This window comes from Triticum urartu, chromosome 1, assembly GCF_003073215.2.
Source record: "Triticum urartu cultivar G1812 chromosome 1, Tu2.1, whole genome shotgun sequence".
In the NCBI taxonomy this organism is placed as follows: domain Eukaryota; kingdom Viridiplantae; phylum Streptophyta; class Magnoliopsida; order Poales; family Poaceae; genus Triticum; species Triticum urartu.
In genome coordinates, this window is record NC_053022.1 from 52,906,113 (window position 1) to 52,925,117 (window position 19,005).

Below are 19,005 nucleotides of genomic sequence, written 5' to 3' on the forward strand. Positions count from 1 at the left end.
GGAGTTCGAGAGGGAGGAGGCAGCAGAGCTTATAAACTGGTGTTGGGCGCTGTCAACTAGCGATGTGGGACTAAACTTCTGGGCGCGGGGCAGCACAAGGGTATTGGTCCCGGTTGGCGGCCCTAACCAGGACTAAAGGTGGCATTGGTCCCGGTTGGTGGCACCAGCCGTGACCATTGCCCCCCTTTAGTCCCGGTTGGTGCCACCAACCGGGACCAATGGGCTTCGCTTCCCGCCCTTTGGGCTGCCGAAAAGAGGCCATTGGTCTCGGTTTGTGGCACCAACCGGGACAAATGCCCACCTTTAGTCCCGGTTGCTGCCACGAACCGAGACTAAAGCCTCTTCTATATAAGGCCACACTTTGGAATTTTTCATTCTCATCTTGCAGTTGTCGCCCCTGACGCCGCCAGGCTGCCCCGACGCAGCCCTGCCCCCATCGTCGCCGTCGCCCGCGACGCGCGCCGCCATGGCCCGCCCCCGTCGCCGTCGCCCTCGTCCCTGCCCCAATGCGCACCGCCCCGTCCCGCCCTCGCCGTCGCCCGCGCCGGCCCCTTGCCCCACGCCCGCCGCCCCGGCTACCGTCCCCGTCACCGCGTCCCTGAGCCGGCCGTCCTCGTCGCCGGACTCCAGCCGTCGCCGCCCCCCTCAAAGTGAGCCCGCCTCTCGAGTGCCACTCTTGCGCCGCCCGAGCGCCCTTGCTCCACCCCTGCTCCATGGTCGCCGCCGCCCGAGCGCCCCGGCTCCGCCCCTGCTCCGCCGGCCCCGAGCGCCCGAGGAGAAGTAGAGGAGAGGAGAAGTGGAGCAGCAGCAACGCGCTGTCCACTTTTCTGAATTTTTTGGAACAGGAGGAATCTTTTCGTCCATATAGAAGGTGTTTGATGAAATACTAGATGGCTTTGGGCATTTTTGGAATTTTTTAAAAAAATTTGTGGTGAGGTACTGATGCAAGACAAAGGCGATGGCAAAATTTCAGAATTTTTGGAGAGGTTTAGAATAGGTTTTCAACAAGTTATTTGAATCTGATTCAAATTTCATTTGAATGAAATTTGAAAATTTTGAACTATGGATCAGAATATGCTAAATATGTCAAAAATGTTTTTTTATATGATGTTTTTTTCATATATGTATTCATTTTTTTTATTTAGGTTGTTAATTAGTAGATATCGATTTTAGGTTAGTGTAGAGGAAAAAGTAAAATAAGGAAAAGGAAGAAAAGAGGAAGAAGGAAGAAGAAGAAGAAAAGGAAGGAGTTTGGAAAGGAAAATAAGAAGAGGAAGGCTTCTTTTTTTTTTCTTCGGTCTTCTCCTCTATTTTGTTCATGGATATATGCTAAAGAAAACGAGGGGGGTGATAGATGATGATGAGGGGTCGAGAGTGGGACGAGAGGTCGAGAGGTGTCGAGGGGAGAAAAAATATGTTATCAGGGACGAGGGTCATCGAGGGGTCGAGAGAACTAAATAAGAAGAAGAAGAGGAGAGGAAGAAGAGGAGAAATAAATAAGAAGAAGAAAAAAGAAGGGGAAGAAGAGGGAGAAGAAGAGGAGAGGAAGAAGAGGAAGTCTTCTCCTCTATTCTTTCTTTTCTTCTTTTTTCTTCTTCTTCCTCTTTATTTTATTGGGAACGAGGGTCGTCGAGAGGTCGAGGAGCGGTAGAGGAGAAACCCTAAATAGAAAGTGTCGTCGGTGTGAGATACATGTACCGTCGGTGTCGGACACTACACCCACATCCCACAAGTGGCGCGGGCTTCGACGCCCACGTCACTTGTGGGACGTGGATGTAGTGTCCGACACCGAAGGCCACATGTATCTCACACCCACGAAACTTGCTAGCTATTTAGGGTTTCCTCTACCGAAAAGAAGAGGAGAAATAAATAAGAAGAAGAAAAAAGAAGAAAAAGAAGAGGAGAAGAAGAAAGGAATAGTGGAGAAGAAGAGAAAATAGAATATATTCTATTTTCTCTTTTCTCCACTATTCCTTTCTTCTTCTCCTCTTTTTTTTCTTCTTTTCTTCTTCTTATTCTTCTTCTTCTTCTTATTCTTATTAGCCGGAAGTAGAGAGAGGTTTCCTAGTGTCAAAGTATTGAAGAAATCCATGCCTTCATCATTAGCCGGAAGTAACCAGGGCATGTTGGTACGAAGTTCTGCAAAGTTGTTTTGGAATGGAGTCCCGGATAGAATAATCCGCCTTTTGGTACCAATTCAGCGAAGGCCTTCCAAATAGCGATATTCGGAAGGCTCTTGCTGAACTTTGTACCAAAAGGCGGATTATCCTATCTGGGAGTCCGTTCCAGAACAACTTTGAAGAGCTTCGTACCATCATGCACATGTTACTTTCGCCTAATGATGAAGACATGGTTTTGTTGAATCCTGAGACACTACGCAACCTCCCGACCCCTCGGCGATCCTATCGAACATGAGGGGAAGAAGAGGATAAAAAAAGAAGAGGAAGAAGAAAAAAAGAGGAGAAGAAATAATAGAGGAGATCTTCTCCTCTATTCTTTCTTCTCCTCTTATTTTTCTTCTTCTTCCTCTTTTTTTTATCGGGAACGAGGGTCGTCGAGGGACATAGATGTAGTGTCGTCGTTGTCGATATATACCCCCTCCTGATAGCTTACTATGATTAGGTAGCTAGTTCTACGTTTGGCACTAATATATCCATCTATCATGTTTGAATAATAATTGCCATGTTGTAAATATTTGTAGAAACTATGGACACCGCCCTAGACGAAGCAACAAAAGAAGCGTTGTTGAGGGACATAATCGCAGAAGGAAGTGATGCCATCTCGTTGTTTCTCAACGAAACCGATGATCTGGAAGGAGAGGGTGAACAAGCTGGCTACGGTGACCTAATGCCGGTGCAAGAAGAAGAACATGAGGACGGCTCCGGTGCCCGAACCGAGTCCGGCCAGGTATATATATTAGTTAAGCCTATGCTGACTAGCTGATTGATGCATTCATTGTTTTGGTATGTACACATATTAATTAAGTCTTTGTTCTTTTTTCTAGCCCTCCGGATCAAGCACAACTTCGGTAAAGAGACGAGGCCCGAAGAAAAAGTTGAGCTCGGATGAAAAGTTTGAGATCATAGCAATCGCGCCCGACGGCCAACCTATTGAACCCCTCCGGACAAAGAGCGCATTTGTTGCTCAGTGCGGGGTTCTGGTTAGGGACAAGATCCCGATAAGCATCCAGCAATGGTTTAAGCCGGCTACAGAAGACCCTGAGGTCTCTTATGTCAATGATATGCAGAAAAATGATCTTTGGACTGAGCTGAAGTCAAATTTCACCCTACCGCCTGAGGATAATCCAGAGAACCCAGTTAAAGAGAAATTAATCAAGTCTTTTGCTCTGAAGAGGATGGCAGAACTATTCAGGAGGTGGAAGAAAGAGCTAAATAAGTTTGTCGAAAATAATGAGACACCAGAATTTAAGGGCAGATATGAGAATATCAGAGATCACTGGCCCGCATTTGTGGCCCACAAGACATCGGAAAAGAGTAAGAAGATGTCGGCGACAAACAAGCAAAATGCTGCGAAGAAGAAGCTTCACCATCGCACGGGCTCAGGTGGCTACCTCGTAGCCCTGCCTAAGTGGTCCAAGACTGAGAATGATCTGGTTCATAAAGGGATCGAACCAGAGACAATTAACTGGCCAGACCGTTGCCGGACTTGGTTCTTCGGGGCTGGCGGAACACTGGACCCTGTAACAGGGAAGTGCATTTGGACGAACAATCAAATGGACATACCAGTCAGTAAGCTTAAGCAGTATATCGAAGCAGCGCAGGAAGGGACATTCTTTCCAGACAGAGAGAACGAAAAGCTCACAATGGCCCTCGGGAATCCTGAGCACCCTGGACGGACACGAGGCACGCCGGGCTCCATTCCGTGGAAGGTTGGGTTTCCGGACGCAGGCAGTTACAAATCCCATGAGAGGAGGAAAAAAGTGCAGCAGACCCAAATGCAGGCGCTGCAAGAAAGGGTAGACGCGATAGAGGAACGAGAAGCAAATCGCAGCAAACGTACTGCCGAAGCCTCCCCCGAAGCTACCCCACCATCTCAGCGCAGAAGCAGCGTGGCTTCCACCGAGCTGCTTCAGCCGGAGCATGACTTGACGGCTCCTGCCAGCTATCCCGTGGATGCTATAACAGAGTCTCAAAATTGCCACCTTACGATGCAATGGATGAATTTGAAGGTCAAGGCGGCTGTTGGCTCTGTTTTTCCTACTGAACCCGGCGCAACTTTTCACTTCCGGCCGATTCCAGAAGAATATGCTAGGGTGATGGTGGATGAGATAACGGAGGGATTTGAGGACCTCCAGCTTGACCACCCTACCGGTGAAGGGGAGACTCGGCTGGGGTCTGCTCTGAAGACTCCATGCCTATGGCGGAAGGAGCTCATCAACCTTCCGAACTAGACGCCACCGCCTCCTCCTCCTCCTCCGGCGAGTTAGGGCACTCCGCCTCCACCGCCTCCTCCTCCGGCGAGTGACGATCAGGGCCCTCGGCCGGCTCCTTCTCCGGCGCGCGGCGGCACTCCGCCTCCTTCTCCGCCTGCGCCGACGCGCCCGAGCAGCCGGCCTCCTCCTTCTCCGCCTCGTCAGCAAGGGCGGAAGAGACCTGCCGCCGCTCCAGCTGCTCCGGCGCGTCGTAGTCCTTCTCCTCCGCCTCTTAAGTAAGTAAAGAAGACAACCGCTACGTCTACTCGGTCGGCGTCTAGCAGTACAACCAGAGGCGGGAGGACATACAGATTCGGTCCTTCTCTGAGGACTCCAGAGAAGTTACCATACGAGAGGACCCAGGAGGAGAACACCGAGATCGCGCAAGAAGAAGTGAAGAAATTCTTTGAAGGGGTGAAAGTAAAGAAACATCCACCTCCGGAGGAGAAGGTAGATCGGGTGAAAGTGAAGCGCACTCTGGCTGCCCTGACAAAACCACCAAAGTTTGATTCGCCGAAAGGAAACTATGACCGCATTATTGGAAAGGAATTTGCCGAAGCGGAGCGGTCGGGAAGTACTGTCAGTGATCAAAGGCTGAAAGAACAACGAGCTGGGAAACAAATTGCCCAGCTCGGCGAACAAGCGAAGCAATCGTGCCCCCCGCTCAAGGTGCCTAGCCACAACGTCGATAATGATCCGAGGATGGTGCCCGGTTATAGCAATCTTGCATATTACCTGCCCGACGAAGTACATTATGAACCCATGGACGTGCAGATACAAAGATACGAGTACGGGAAGCCTCTCGTCAAAGATGAAAGATCTCTATCAACGATGATGTGAAGATTGCATGATTGGTACTTGAAAATCTGCAGAGACTCTGGGGGGAGGAGTACTTTGTATGCGAGAGTTAAACCGGAGCATGACCTCGTTGGAATTGATCTGTTGCCTGTTCCATTTGAGGAGTTCTATCAGTTCTTCAATCAATTGGCCCTCGATAAAACAACGGTCGCCTGCTACTGTCTGTAAGTACTACTACTTCTGTCATTAAGTTTCTCTATATAGCTTAGCTCTTTCATTGCATGTATTTATAATCATCCTCACTATATTATGCAGATTGAAGATCGTCGAATTGAAGAAAAGACAAGTCGGTGATATTGGGTTCATTAACACATATCTCATAGATGCAACTCAGGTTAAACTTCATGCCGCAGCTACCGAGGACAGCTTGCTACGATCGTTCGTAATAAATCAAAACAAAGATATAATACTCTTTCCTTACAACTTCAGGTGAGTGTTACTGTCTTGTGCGTATTCGGTTTCCCTTATATATTAGTCAAGGTTATAGTAATGTAATTGATGAGTTATGCATGTGTGTGCAGTTACCACTATATTCTCCTAGAGATTAAGCTTGAGCAGGGAGTAGTAACCGTCTTGGACTCTAAACGAAAAGATCCCAAGGAGTATGCGGACATGACTGAAATCCTCAAGAAGTAAGTTACATTATCCACCATATCAGCAACTTTGTTCATTTCCTGATATCAAGTAATTGTTTTCTTTGTCCGGCAGGGTTTGGAGAAAATTCACCAAAACAGTTCCGGGACTGCCGAAGGAGCTGGAATTTAGACACCCGAAAGTAAGTACTATAGTAGCATGTTCCGCGCATCTCCTAGTGATTCAAGCGCTAGTTTCATCAATACCATTTAGCATTCTTGCTTATCAGTTGGATTGACCTCTATTTCTTGTAAAGTGGTTGTGGCAGGAACAAGGGAATGATTTCTGTGGATACTACATCTGCGAGTCCATCCGCCACACGACCTGTGAGCGGGGCGGGTACTCTAACGAACAATATGAAGTATGTAAATAACAACATTCACAATTTTATTTTATTACCATCATTTGTGTTGAGTTTCATTCATTTATATATATATATGTATTGACCCCCTTCTTCAAATTTAGATGTTTCGGAAGCGGGATGAACTCCTAGCACCAGCTCGCATGTGAGCAATTCAAGAGGAATTGGCGGCATTCTTTCTTGACCACGTGATCCCTGAAGACGGAGAATTCTATGTGGACCCTGAGTCCGTATGATTACATTTGTAAGAGATAATTATTGTATATATTTAGCCGATAGTGTCAGATAGATATACGAGAACTTGTTGTTCGACCAATCTCTCGGAGAAGGAGAGGTGGTCGATATCACTTCTCTCTGTATATATGCATATATGTTCATGACGATCTTCTGTTTCCTTCGTTTGCTTACTAGCTAGCTAGCGTGTCTAGTCCTCTCTATATACGTATGTATAGTATGTAGCGTCGACCAAGCACGGACATAAGAGAGGACACTTCTCTCTATTAATTATAACTAGCTAACACAATATATGAAACACCTAAATTAACCCTGCAAAACCCCCAACCCCCCCCCCCTTTCAAAAAAAAACAAAAACCCCAGCCATAGAAGTGCTGACGCGTGGATGCCTATTGGTCCCGGTTGGTGCCACCAACCAGGACCAAAGGGTCTCCTGACTGGGCTCTGCGCAATGCCCACGTGGAGGGCCTTTAGTCCCGGTTCTGGATTGAACCGAGACTAAAGGGGGGAGGTATTAGTATCGACACTTTAGTCCCGGTTCCGGAACCGGGACTAAAGGCCCTTACGAACCGGGACTATAGGCCCTTTTTCTACCAGTGTTATGAAGTTGTGTGCTGCTACTGAAGAATTTCAAAGTTGATGTGGATCAGCTCTCCTTGCCGAGAAAGTTCGATTTTGACATCATCCCCTACCGCAAGATATGATTTAGATTTGAACCTTGACCATCCTTTAGCATCAATCATCATGCGACCATCATTTGTACTTACGATATATTGAGCAGGTTCATTCACACCAAGGTTGCGCATGGTAAGAGAAACTTGGGCGCGGTCGCCCGGATTGTTGAACGACTCCCTCGTTGCTCTAGGAATTTTCTGTTTGCAAACAAGAAGACATACCCAAACAGTTAGATCAACATAGTGAATCATGTGAAACAACATGGAAAGAAAAAAGAACGAAGCACTTGGGCGGCTAATGCTTACCAAGAAGGTGGACATGTCGGTTTTTGTAAGGACTTTGGTATATGAAGTGCGAACTGCAGCCCAGTCTGTTGCCGGTGCAACTGCACGGGCTGGAGCAGATGCAAGTGCAAGTGTTGGTGCAGGTGCCGAAGCCGCCGCTGCTGCCGGAGATGGTGCTCCTTGTAGAGCTGGTGCCGGTGTCAGAGCAAGTGCCGGTGTCGATGCCTGATCCTCCGGTAGATCAGACTGATCCGCTGACGCGGTCGGTGCCCAATCCTCAGCTGGATCAGACTGAGCTGCTGCCGCTGTCAGTGCTAGAGCAACTGTGGGTGCTCGATCTGTGCGAGACAGCGGCGATCATGTCTGGTCTGCTATGATCAGCTTTCTCACTTGACTAGGATCCGTGATCGTGATCCAGTTTTTTTCTTCATTTCTTTTAAATGCGAGAAGGACTTATTGTGGCGTTTTTGTTAAACCAAACTGCAGTTCATCATAGGGATTCAGCTTGTACTCAGACAACAGACTGATCCAATTTTTTCCAGTAATATAAGTGATGGACAGTGCCTTCGTTACTGACACGACATAAGAAGTGAAACCTGCAAAAATAGCCATCGTAGAGCAAACCAAACGGTTTATTCTATGATGAATATCAGATGGCAAAACCTGCATCGTAAAATTGCAGGAAAAGAAAGAAAACATGACATTAAATCAATTAGATTTAGACAGTAAATCAATAAGATTTACTTGATGTGACATGAGTGAATCCTTACGAGGAAATCACTATGTTGAAGTACTAAACAGAAGATTGATCGTCCAACTACGCATGCCATGCAGGGGCCCCGCCTACTCCCACAAGCAGGACAGTCCAAAGGTCATGACAAATCGTATGGACCGAACATCCATGGGGCTGGAAATCCTAGTGGGTGCGATAAACCCTGCAATGCATATAGATATTGGAGTGTAACCATAATTGATAGACCGTCCTCACAAAAAATATGATATGGATACTTCAAAATATACAGACTGAATTGAGTGGACAGACATTAACATAGACCGTTCTCAGGACTGACCACACACCAAAAGCGGCAGTACTAATAAACAATACAAGGTTCTCAAACACAAATCAAGTACTGAACAATAGTACTTACTACAGACAAGCAAAGTTGCACTAACTAAACTCTGCAGACTATTTTTTGCCACTGACCTACAGGATGAACCCCGCATAACTGACTAGGCCATGGACTTCGTGTGAGATGTCTACATGCACCATCACCATCTTGTCAACCTTGGAGAACCTAACAGAGTGGTCTTTCCACTCATAAACATGATGATGAAGACATGCCGCATCAGATTTGTTGGGAAGCTTTACAAGAACCACATCCTTCGTAATCGAAGGCACAGCCAGGAAATTGTTGTGGTCAAGTACAGCCTCGAGAACACGCCTGACAACAATGCTACAGGAAAACACTAGTTCAGGACACGTGGCGACAAGGACACAACAGCTGGATAGTTCAACAATAGAAGTCATCATTAGGTCTTCCAGTTCACACGACATGACTTTGAGAACTTCATCTCCACCGCAAACCTAATTCTAATTCAAACAGAAACCCTATTTTATTACTACCTCCGTTCAGAAATATAAGATGATTTTCGATATTATACTCCATATATGACTACATATACGCACAGAAATGAGTGAACAAAGACACTAGAAGATGTCTTCAAAGGCATGAGAGCAAAGGGATTACATGCAATATCCATAACACAAGTTACTGAGGCAAATATACCCTCTTAAAAGGTAGCATTGATGTTCATAAAGTACTCCCTCCGTCCCAAAATTCTTGTCTTAGATTTGTCTAGATACGGATGTATCAAGTCACATTTCAGTATTAGATACATCCGTATCTAGACAAATCAAAGACAAGACAGAGGGAGTAGTTGAAAGTAATCTATAAGAAATCAGTGTCAACCTCTCGCATGTTTTGGTCAAAAGAGGAATTGAGAACCGTCATTTGGCACACAAAAATCACATGCAAGATCACCCAGAAAGTTGTACTACTAGTACTAGTACTGTGTGTTAGATGAAAAAACACGATCAAGATCGAGAAAAAGATCGTCAAGAAGAGATATTACCTGGACTTGCGTAATGAGGGATCCCAGAGAGGGGGGCTTGGATAGGGCGATGGCTTTGAGCTTGTCTGCGGTAGTCTCGGCGGGGTGCTTGCGCTTCTTCGTACCATGAGCCTCGACGGTTTTGGCCGGAGCCATAGACATCACTTCGGCCGGTGCTCCAGCGTCCATCAAGAAACTGTCAAATAGAAATAAAAGAAAAGAAACCATAATCACAAACCCAAAAGAAGAAAAGAGAGGGAGTTATAGGATCAGTCTCGGGGTTACAAGACCGGGCCTTGGCTAGAATCAACACCATTGATGCGCTCACCTTTCCTTCTTTGGGAGAGAAGAACAATGGCAGAAGCAGGTCGGGGTTTTCTTGAAGAAATGAGGAACAAGATGAGGCAGAAGCGAGGGTTGGGTAGAGAGGAAGCTGAGAGAGAAGAGTGAAATGATGGTTGCTTCGTCCGTCCAACTTATTGCTGGAAAGGAGGGGGTTTTGTGATTTGACGGCTCATTGGGCATTACTGCGGCGCTTCGATCGGGGTAGTCTACCGTCACTCTACTACGGGGTAATTTAGTGCATGGCTGGTGGACCCCGATGCTGGCTGTCCCACACCTCGGCGAAAGTTAGTAATTTAGTGCATGGCTGGAGGAGGATCCGCACGGTAGAGCTTGTCCGCTGTTTTTCAGAAGAAAAAATGATTACAGCAATCGTTTCCACTCTTACGATGGAGGAGTGTGAAACACGGCAGCCACTTGAACATACACAGTGCTCCTACTACTAGGCATGTGCAGTGGTTCATACGTCAGTACTACACAATCTTGTTGCTAGTGTAGTAAGATATGATGATAACAAATGATGTTGTGCGCATGTCAACTACTCCTATATGTAACATAGTACCGCTTTTTCGACTGTCCGGTCGATAATGGACGGTGAGATCAATGTTAACAGGACTAGGTCCACAGCGCATGAAGAGTACGGTGCTATAGTACTCCACGAAACATGAACCATATGAAGCACGAATAGTGTTAGGCAGGGTGTATGAAGGGTGCACGGGATGTGAGCAAAAGTTCCCTTCTCGACCCACTTTTGGGTGTTTGGCAGAGTGCATGAAGGGTGCATGAGTCCACACTAGTAGGTTGACAAAAATACACGAAGAGGAAACAACTATATTGAGATGAGAATGCAACCAAACACACCCACACGCTTTGTGCTACAGTGACTGATCTGCACCGTCTGAGTTTGATCCAACGGTCATGTTGCGCCGAGACATGGACATGCCCATGCAGAGGGCGCCTAAACACCACCGAAGTCCCTCTGCTTCTCGAGACGCACGATGTTGGTGATGCAGGGTGCAACCACCCGCAGAGCCCGCTCCCGGTCGACGGGAGCCAGCTCGTCAAAGACGGCGTCCAATGGCATGAATGGATTCCGGTGACGGGGCCCTGAAAGGATTCACCCGGCAACGGCGACGGCAGCCCGCAACCCCTCCTTGTCTAGCTCAGCCCCCACCATTGCGTGGAGACGGCTCAGCTCCTCGGAGATATAGGTGAAGAAGGAGACCAGGTCAGGAAGCCGCAGCTCGTTGAAGTCGACCGGGTGGTCGAATGGGTTTAGCCCGACGGCCGGCATCGTCGCGCTGGCACGACAGTAGGCATCGCGCAGCCGCAACACGTGCGTGGCAACTTGGTTCACCAAGTGGCTGAGGCGATCCTGGACCTCATCACGATCGGCCCGCTCGCGCTCCAGCCGGCTCCCCTGATGGCCTATCGTATCTCCCGCTTTCTGTAGCAATGCCGCCGACGCCTGGAGCATCTTTGTGGTGGACGCCTGCCACTTTTAAAGCTCCGTGAACTCCCGCACATAAGGGAGGAACATGGCACTCCTCTCCTCCTTGAGCTCACGGAGCTCCACGTCCTTGGCCCTGAGCTCCGCATCCTTGGCATGGAGCTCCTGTGTCAGGAGCCTCACCTCGGACTCCGTGATCTGCTATGCCGCCATGGCACCAGGTAGAAGCAATGGGGAGAGGAAGCAAAGGGGGCGAAACGGCTGAAAGGCAATGCAATCTACGGGAAGGCGGAGGGAGCGGGGAATCTTTTGGTTTTCACCATGGTAAAACACCAATCGACGACTTCTCACATCCGGGAGCAGTGGGTACAGGCGGAGTCATCGTGACTAATTGCTGTCGCGCCTGCTCCCGTTAATAAAAAAATTAAAAATCCTGCCGCGCCTGCTCCCGTCAATCAAAAAATTAAAAATCCTGCTGCACCCAAACACCAGAGCAACGCCGCGGTGGACATTTAAATTTACCTGCCGGCAAGTAGATAAAAAAGGGGTGAAAAAACAAATGTGGCGGCGGCCTAGCTAATCGGTCGAACTAGCCCAACTAGCTAGCCACCGTGCTTCACTAATGTACTCGGTGGGAAAGGTGGTCTTTTGTGATTTGACGACTCATTTACTTGCTTCGGCGCTACGACCGAGGAGGACCCAGAAAACGCGCGGTAGGGCGTCCCATGTCAGGAAGAATATATGTGTGCACCACCCGGGAGGACCCCGAAACCGCGCGGTAGGGTGTGCCACGTCTCGTCATGGAGGAAAATGTGCGTGTAAAAGTATACTGTATCATACGTAGTACCTATGGTTGGACCTCGGGACCCAGCGAATTGGTTGAAATCAGCCTACTAGCCACACAGCTTCATCATGCAAACGTGGCACGGAAGATAGATGTGGTTAGCTCTGTCTCGACCAGCCACAACGTCTCTTGTTCTAGGCGATTCTTCTATTTTCCAAGTTTTTTTAGTTGTAATAACACCACGGCAAGCTAGCGCCACTCTTCGTGTGTGCCCGTGCAAAGGTTAGACGATGGAGAGAAGAGTGATTGAGATCGCAGACCTGGGACCCACCAGTAAGTGAGATAACGGTCATGCACGTGTTGACGAGGCACTCCCTCTACTCTACTCAACGCAAGTACTGTATAAAATCAAGTTATGGGACAAAGCCAACAACCGTTCGTTTTTTTAGGCTATCGACTTATGCTTTGTAGTCCAGGTTGCCAGTTTGAATCTCGTCTTTCAGATTTGTTAGTTTTAGGTCCAAATTTGATTAATGACAAGTGGGGCCCCCGTGTGTTGTTCCGATATTTTAGTGTAGGATGGTTTTTTTGAATAAACACTTTGCGCGGTTAGACAAGTAACGGCACGAGTTACATGTTTTTTTGCAAGTTTACGAACAAAAATGACAGCGGCATAGAATATCACATCCACCTCGCAACTTAGATACTATGGTGATACGAGTTTTTACACCGTTGGAAGTGAGATCCAATGGCTTGGGAGTAGTCTTTGTAATTATGCGCAATTTCCAAACTCTCCTAAGGTTTTTTGCAAATAAAACATTCAGGCCTCGTGTGTGCCGCTGCATCTTTGATCCAACGGCTCCCCGGTGCTCATATTAGGTGCTCCCCATAGCTTAATTACCCGCTACGGTGGTTGGAGTAGTTGTGGGCCGAATGCTACAAAAATATAATCTAACCCGACCGGAATAAATGCCTACACAAATTAATCCAAGGTTGGAGTGCCCCTCGCAATGTAAATAGCTCCGGCTTTGCGAGGGATGGAGAGGTAGTAGCTTCAACGCGTGGAAGATATGGTGTGAGAAAGCGAGGTCAATCGAGAGACATATAGATAGAGAGACAAAGTGAGTGTGGTCTGACATTCATTGAACAAATATATATGCTTTGGAGACATATTGTCCAATTGAGCTTTTTGGCAAGGGTGAGGGCTGTAAGATAGAGCTTGAGAGATGATCCAGTCACAGACATGTAGATATATTTTGTGCGTGGGAGGAAGCAAGGTCAACCGATCACATAGGGTCGCCGTGCGATCGAAAGAGTGAGACGGGTTGGAGAGAGTGACCTAGATAGACGATGTGCGTGAGAGAGTATACAATGTGAGTAGGTCGAATTGGGCTCAAACATGGTGATATATCATTTTGTCCGAGAAAGAGCGAGGTCAATCGAGACATACAGAGATAGAGAGAGAGAGAGAGAGAGAGATTGAGTGAGCGTGGCCCACCATGAGGTCGAAAGAGTGGTGGCAGCTTGGATGGACTGACCTAGATAGACAATCTGCGTGAGAGAGTATAGAGTGTGTCGATCGAGGCCCGAACAGGGAGATATATCATTTGTGTGTGAAAGAAAACAAGGTTAAACGAGCCTTAGATAAAGAGAGCGGGATTGAGCGAGTGTGGCCCGCCGTGCGGAAGAAAGAGTGTGACAGTCTTGAGGGAGTGACCTAGATATACAATGTGTGTGTGTGCGCATGCACGAGAGGTTGGGGGGCTAGATAGGCAATGCATGTATTTAGCGTGAAAGGGTGAGAGGGAGAGGGGGGGGAGAGAGAGAGCTCGACATGGGGTGCAATGGCGGGTGTGTGAGGTAAATACATTTGGTAACAGAGTGGAAAAGGGGGTTGTGTAGTTGAGAGACTTACAGATCGAAACATGGAGAGAAAGAATGAACGTGTGTTGGAAACTGATAGCTTCCTAAGGTGGTTAGGAGAGGAAGATTGACCGATACAGGAAGTATGTAGCGTTTGTGCGGGGGGGGGGGGCTAAAAACAACATTTGAATGTACATAGTACGAGACTTAATATCGATGTTTCAATTCGGTGCACATTGTAAGATTTGAACCGAGGACCAGGCATACGGGTAATTATTTCGAATTCATGCCATACTAAGTTTCGAAAAGTTGACATTGACTCAGTTTGTTGTGCTATTTTGTAGGTCATATGTTTGAATCCATCCAAAAGTTTTCTCGCTACCATGGTGTTCATCATATACATATGAATTTGTACTAAAAAGTATCATGGATACAGTGAAATGCGAAATCCACGTTAGAATTGGAGATCGCTACGTGACACACACTCTAATTCAAATAACTAACTACGTGACACACACTCTAATTCAAATAACTAATTATGTGACACACACTCTAATCCACGTTAGCGTGGGTACCGTTTCGATTTTTTTTCAAATAACTCCTCATTAATTAATTTATAGTACTCCCTCTGTTCACTTTTATAAGACCTTGAAGACATTTCAGAAAATGTGCAAAACAATTCATTTTAAGTTGTCTGAAACGACTTACAAAAGTGAACGGATGGAGTATCTCATTTCGAATGACTAATTATTGCAAGGAAAACACGGGCATGGTAATACATACAGATTCGTTTGCAAATGAAAGAAGATTTGTTTGCATTCTCAAATGTAGGCGCACCAGGCAAACCAGGGTCATGTCGGGGTGGACGTTGCTTTGGTGCCTTAAAGACAACTGCCTTTGGGTCACTGACATGTGGGCCAGCCACCTGTTGGACCCATATGTCATGGACAAAAAGGCAGGTGCCTTAAGGCACCGAAGCATAGTCCTGTCGGGGTGGTCGCGTGTGTCGGACAAACGCGTAGCACCCAGCCACCCACCCCCTCCCCCCCCAAAAAGGATGACGACAATATAAGTTCGCGCTTCCACGTTTTGGATTGAAATATCTGGTGGCCCCAATTCCAGCCCTGCAAAATCTCTCTTCTCCACCGTCCCCTTCCCCTTCCGCGCCCAGATTGCTCAAATCCCTAATTCGCCGCCAACCCTTGAATCGCCCCTCGTCTCGTCTCTTTCCCCACCGTTCCCCACCTCTGTGCCAGAAGACGGCGATGAAGACGACGGTCGCGCTTCACCACCGCACTGGAGCTACCTCATCTACGCCCTCGTCCACCGCACCGTGTGGTCCACCGACAACGTCGGCCGCCGCAACCGACGTGCCTCACAGACACCGAGTTCCACCGCATCAGGTGCGCTTCACCGACGCCGTCTCCCAGCTCACCGGGGCTACTTCACTGAGCACATCGTCGCACCTCCTCCCCCCGAGGCCATTGGGGCTTCACCAACGGTCTCGTCCACCGCATCGTACGCTCCGCTGCCACTCAAGATCTGCATTCGTGCGCGGCCAGCCAACGCCAGTGCATCACCCTCAACGGCTCTGAAGTGACCCGCACTCTAGCTAGGCAAGCATGCCCAAACGCCGTCCCGAACTAGGTATCCACACATCACTCCCTTGTGCACTGTTCCGACGATGTTTGGATATCCTTTCACTGCTCTCTTAGCTTACACGCCTATGCAACTCTGACCTTAACTCTTATTTCTTCTAGAGATATCATCTGAAACAAGCAAATCCATATTTTAGCGAAGCATGACGGCGCTACGGGATCTGGTACACATCCTGCACACCCGTATAACCTTGTAAGTATCTATCCTCCGGTACAACATCAAGGTCGATTCCTCTTATTTGATCAACCATTCGCCGTGTCAAAAATGCAGAGGGGGATGCAAGGAGCACAAGGCCTGCACATCCAAGCAAGTGGTAACATGGACTTGTACATGGAACATCCCAAGCGCAAGCAGAGCTGCAGTGAGCCGGTACAACGAGCTAGCGTAAGTCCCTGCATTTCATTTAATTTGTACTGGCATTCGTGTATGATTTGTGTGCAGTGGTTGATCGACGAATTCAAGTTACCATGGGCGAACATTTAACTTAAAAAATACGAAGGCACTTGCACTCCGGAAATCAACATAACTTGAGAAATGTGAAGCTACATGCACTTTGAAAACCAGCTAATGATCCAAAGTAGTTCAGATTAGAAACACTAAATGATGCAAGCACCAAAAATCACAAAATGCAACATGGTGTACAAGGACTACAAACATGGTCTGTACCTGCTTGAATTATTCGTTCTCTGGCTGAAAATATCAAAGTGTAAATGCACGTATAACCAGTGTGCAAACTGCATATCAATATATCTATCATGCACAAGTATGTCAATAGTTTCAAACAACAGATTAGAAAAGTATTTATGCTATGTTGTCATGATACAGGGACTTTCTGGTAGATGGCCTCGACGTTTCCTCAAGCTATGAAAATGCACTATAATTTGCTAGTCATCAATGCCTGCAAATCTCTGTCTCTCTCAACATAGTAGATCATCATTAGATACTAAATCCTTCAACGAGCTTGCAAAATGCTTGCATTAGATCCCTCATTAGACACTATATGTTCATCACCAGGAGCATGTAAAATGTTTGCATCAAATCCTTCATTAGCAGTCTGTTCATTAGACACTTTAGGCTCAAGAACAACATGAGCTTGTATGTTTGCACCGGAAACTTGATTAGATACATCAGATTCAGTCAGTTCAGTATTGATTGGGGGAGTTATAAAATAAGTAGAAATTGGTTTCATTTTCTCATAGATTCCCTACATACAAACAGTTTTACAACACCGTCGGGTTTAACTATTGGCCAGAAATTGAAGAGTTGAATTAAATATAATCAGGGATGTGATGTACCTGCTCGTTGCGCATGCTACTCTTGCAAGCTGCGACTGTCCGTTTGCGCAAGCTCGATGCCATGCCCGTGCTGCCGCTACTGCCTCCCACGCAGGCTACACCCAGGGTTGGATCTTCATCTTCTTGTCCTTCCGTTCGCTTGAAGCCCAGCGACCGCCCTCGAACGAGGGCGCGAGGAAGTGCTGTGTCGGTCTGTCCAGCGGCGGCTAGGTTAGGAGCGAACCAGACTGGAGGCTGGAGCGAACAATTGGGATTTTTCCTGGTGTCGATCGATATGGGAGGCGCTCGCTTGGGCCGCGAGCCTGCTATAGGGCCTGCCTTGCACTTATGTTATTGGCCCATTCAAATTGAAACATTTTTCTTCATTTTTTACATTGCCTGCTCGTGCGTTGGGACGAACAAAACTAGCGTAGGCCAACCTAGACGACTCAAACTAGGTACACACTTTCCAGCCACCTGAGGCGGCCGCCCATACCAGCCCCTATGGTGGCGTCGCCCCTTTTTGCGTGTATGATTGGATAGTGAAAAATATTCTAGTGGCGCTTTTGATTTACCCACAGAATGGTTGAATTGCTTGTTTCTATGAACTGAGTTCGCCAATAATGTGAAGGATGCCAGTCTTTTCATCCTATTGTAGATTGCTTAGATCTCGATATGCCAAAAGTAATCACATGAAATATACAATAAAAGTCAGTGTGATGTGTTTGGCTACAACTAGTCTGACTACACGTCCTCATATAACATATCAAGGATGCACCATCTTACCAGATTAACCATTCGACTTACCCATGCAGTGTGGGAAGAAAGAAGTATCGGGACTGCGTATCCAAGCAATTGATGCCATGGACTCCTTCGTACAACCTTGTAAGCGAAAAAGAAGTTGCAGTGTGCCTGTACAAAGAACTAGCATAAGTTCAGTTACCTGCTTCTCGGAATTTTAGTTAGCCACTTATTGCAAAATTGTTCAATTACGTTGCTTGGCTTAATTTAGTTTGCTACTGATTACATAATGGCACAACCTGTTAATCATATTGTAGACTGCGCCTATCTATGTGTTTGATACTTACTATTAAGAATTACCTGTTTGCCTTAACTTAAATGCCTGTACAAAGAACTAGCATAAGTTCAGTTACCTGCTTCTCAGAATTTTAGTTAGCCACTTATTGCAAAATTGTTCAATTACGTTGCTTGGCTTAATTTAGTTTGCTACTGATTACATAATGGCACAACCTGTTAATCATATTGTAGACTGCGCCTATCTATGTGTTTGATACTTACTATTAAGAATTACCTGTTTGCCTTAACTTAAATATCTACTTGTTTGTTTAACTGCTTTGTTGCTGCAACAACGGGTTACAATGATGTTAATAACTACTTTTCAGCATCCAACTGACACTCTTTAATTCCTTATTTGTTTAACTGGTTTGCTGTTATAACTCCCAGTTGAGATGTTTTGCTAACTTCAACATTTCTGAATCCAATCGGAACTTTAATGGCAAAATAGGTTAGCCCAAGATCAAAGAGCGAAGTCCCCATGGACGTTGCATCATCCCACAGCAGTGGCACCGGCCCAATCCTGCATTATGAATTGCCAACTGCTGATGCTCTAGAGGCTAAACTAGTGGTAGAAAGAGATTCTGCTTCTGCACTTAGAGATGAAGTTGACATGTTGAGGAAGCAAGCAGCACAATCACAAGCAGTACTCAAGACAACCATTAAATATTTGGTGGATTTCAAAACGAACCTAGCTGAGACTGACCAGATTGTTAAGGTCCTGAAGGAAAAAAGGAAATTAAATTCCTACTTGGTAAATCATAGGTGAAATGTTCTTTCCATAGTTGAATAACCTTTGTGTTGTCTGTTCATGTAATCAATCAAACCATTTGTTTTAGAGATCATGTAATAATTGTTTTTTTGTTTGTAATTTTATTTGAGCACAAGTCTGTATTAATTGATAAGACTCGGAGACATTTCATTTGGATTGCTGTGCCAGACCTACAAATATGCCAATCGGGCTGAATGT